Below are 3,926 nucleotides of genomic sequence, written 5' to 3' on the forward strand. Positions count from 1 at the left end.
TCTCTCACCCCCATCTCTCTCTCTCTCTCTCTCCATCTCTCTCTTTCCCATCTCTCTCTCTCTCCCCATCTCACTCTCTCTCTCACCCTCTTTCCCCCCATCTCACTCTCTCTCTCACCCTCTTTCCCATCTCTTTCTCTCTCCATCTCTCTCTCTCTTTCATTTCTCTCACAGATCAGAGGAAGGGGAAGTCCCCTTTTATCTTGGTGACACTGCTTTTCCACTGGTGACTTACTGGGGGCCCGTGCTCCTGTTGCACCCTGGGATACCAGATGATGGAGGATGCCTCTAGCCCACGTACCCTGGCAACCGTTCATGGAGCCTACAGCTCCACTCTCCAAACCTCCACCCCCTAACCCCTCCACTCCCCCAGTCCTCAACCCTCCATCCCTTCACCCAGCGTCCCCAGTCCAGGGCTCTGGCCACACATAAACCCCAGACAGGCCTCTGATGGATGGGGCTGGAGAGAGAAGAGAAGCCCTTGATGTTGGAAATAAATCTGACAGGCCCTACTGGAAAGGGCCAGGCCTAATCTTTCCCAGACTAAGGCTTTTTCCTTTTCTTATTTTTTATATCCTTCTCTCTCTTTATTTCCAACACCACTCTTTTCTCTTCGTCCATGTCTACAGAGATAATGCTGTAATTTRCAGCCAAGCATTATGGAAGATGAATGATAGTTGCTTTTAGACTTAATACACATTAGCCTTTAACAGATAATAGCCTACTGGTAAGAGGAAAACAAAGAAATACCTTCAAAAGGAATTCGTTATTTGGTCATATTCTTCCCCTAATGTTCTGAAAGTTATATAATTCCTATTCTTTCATAAGACTCAAAGTTGCTACTGATCAAAGTACACTGATCAATCTTCTTTTCAAAGGTACCTTGCTTTTATTTTTCATATTCATGGTTAAAGTATGGTTGAGAATAGACAATAAAGCAATGCTTTTCCCATTTCTGTGACTGTTTGTGATTCTCCTGAGTGTATCCATGTGTGAAACTGGCTGTAAAGAAACACTGTGGATATAATTTGAAACACACACACGAACACACACACACACACAGGTCAACAGCAGATCCACAACAGTGGTTTCAGGGCCACTGACAGTCACTCAATTAGCTAACCATTTTTAGATTGGTAAATTAGTCTAGCCAGTTATCTAAACTTGTAGTAGTCATGGCCGAATAGGGACCGGGCACGCAAGGCACGTGCCCAGGGACCCTGACCTCCAAGGGGCCACCCCATGGCAAAATGGGTAGAACTGCAGAAAACTTGCTTTAAACTGCAACAAACAAAAAAAAATTCTCTACCCCATGGCAAAATGTGTAGAATTGGAAATGAACTTTAAACGTACATTTTTCTCTACCCAGTCAAGAAGTGGGCCACTAAAAATGTTTGCTGGCTTGTTTAGTGGCCCCAAAATGCTAGAGTGGTTTGGTTGTGCATGCATCAGCCAGCTCCGTGCAATAGCAGAGGATCAGCCTTGCGGACAGTGGAGTGTGGAGTGCAGGAATCCCAGTGTCTGTCCTCTGGCCAGTCTCCACAGTCTCCCCTGGGAACCTCCATTGACTCTTCTGAATGGCCCTAATGACCTGAGCTGCTCCCAGGCCGCCGGCCAACGCTCTAACAGGTGGCATGCAGGGGTGAAAGATCAAGTCAATGTGTGTGTCAATATGTTCCCTAACACAGAGACACAATCAAAGCCGTAAATGGACTCTAAAACACGACCTTATTCATTTTAGTCAAACRGACTAATTTCAAGTTGTATTTTAAATTACATGAATTACCTCTGCAGAAATGACATTCGTATGTGTTTATTTTGGTTCGTTAGGTCAAGTCAACCTTATTGAAAATGAATGGATAAAACCAAACAAATACAGTAATCAGAATAAGAGCTCAACCATGCTGTACACGGAGCATGAGATTTGGACCCCACGTGTTTTTTTACATTATGGTGTAGAAATGAAAGCCTAGATTCAATCAGATCAGGCGTTAGCTGAAGATAGCCGACACCCGCATAGCTGATGTTTAGGTGGTGTCGGAGGTGGAAATGTGTTGGAGTTGAGCAGCTGCTATTGGGATCATTGTCACGCAGCCACATCCGTCTCACTCGTGTTAGAAGTTCATAACGAGAAAGTGTATCCTATATAGAAATAATGACGCTCAAATKTAAAAATCCTTAAACAAAATMATTATGATTTCTATCAGCCTAATGGAGGTGTAGATTACATCTCACATCCCAGAGTTCGAACTTGTAAACAAGGCTGCATTGGATTTCTCTTTTTGCGAATCCGTGCAACCAATGGCAATACTCGCTTTAGGTACAATGCCAGGAGCTGTTTGTGCATTTGACAGCTCTAACACAGTTCCACCTCCGACACCGTCAAAACAACCGCTATGTGGATGTCGGCTAAAGCGGATCTGATTGAATAGAGCTATAAATATGGACACATACTGTAAGAATTCTGTGTGTTCAGCATAATTGCCCAGATTAATAACTTCATAACGAAACATGAAAGAGTTGATGTGTGTGTACAATCCTCTGTATGATGACATTCTATTGTTCTCACTCTAATCAGAATTGAAATGACATTTCCTGAATGTATAGTACAGTGTTAAATTGCCGTCATGAGGAACATAGGTTGATCTTCAGGAACTGTGTGAAAGGACTGGGCATGTAGCACTCCAGGAATGTATTGTTCATTGTCAGCCTTAATGAAATACAGTGCTGCAAATTAACCCTTAAGGCATGCAGGAAACGTACCCTGTAGCACAATAATGCAGGCATCGGTCGGCTGTGTGTGTGTGTGTGTGCATGTGAGCGTGTGCGTGCGTGTATGTGTGTGTGTGGGTGTGTGTGTGTGTGTGCACGTATGTGTGTGTGTGGGTGTGTGTGGAGGAGGAGGGAATGCACAGAGGCCCAGGGTTCTGGATGTTCAAGTATTGGTGTTACACACTATATCAATCTATGACAGAGTCTAAATCCTATCCAACCAAAATGCAATCCAGGGACCGATATTTAATTGAGTTAGGACAGATTACTCATTGGGTAGACTTTTTTTCCCCCACTCTTCGATGCAATGTAATGATAGCACACAATAGGCTTATGGATGAGGACAGCAGCACTATTTCCGTGATCACAATAACAATCTGTCAATCATCCTGCTGTTCCATGTGGAACACTAATATCTCATGACAAATACACCCTCATTGCCCATCCTTAAATAGCTGAATTTCAGGGTATTCCAAACGTTCTTGTTATTATCATGATTGGAACTTGAAAGAAATAGAAGTGCCCTACCATTGCCAAGGAGAAACCTTGATCTTATTCTTAGGCTGAAAAAAATATGTACTTGCATTCTTCACCTGGTTCCATTGGATATGAACACTTTAATAAGCTGCTTTCTCATTGGACATTCTGAAGGTTGAGGATTCTGCTGCTGATTTTCAGGCTTACAGTGCAGTTCTGCCCAAAGACCACTAGGGGGAAGTCAACCCTGTTTATTCACCTCAGTGAGGCGATCCCTAGAAGTGATCAAATCTAAATGTATAAAAAAAAATATATATGTTTAAAATGATCAGTTGATTGGCATTGACTTTTATGGTGTTTTCCTACATGTTGTAACAATTCAAGTACATTTCCCGATTTGTTCCTTTTCAGTGTAGAAGTCTCATGAAAGCCCTGTTTTTGTCCTTCTGTACTTCAATGATTTTTTAGAATATGTCCTACAGAAGGGTCAACTACCAAATCAAACAGCTATTGTGTTTTCATTTTAAAATCACATTTACTGTAGTTGTGTTTTATAAACTACTATGGATGATCATTATATTACTTGACTGATTACACACACATGTGCTCACACACGCACACGCACGCACGCACGCACGCACGCACGCACGCACGCACGCACGCACGCACGCACGCAC

The sequence above is a fragment of the Salvelinus sp. IW2-2015 genome, linkage group LG15 (genome assembly GCF_002910315.2).
Source record: "Salvelinus sp. IW2-2015 linkage group LG15, ASM291031v2, whole genome shotgun sequence".
NCBI lineage: Eukaryota > Metazoa > Chordata > Actinopteri > Salmoniformes > Salmonidae > Salvelinus > Salvelinus sp. IW2-2015.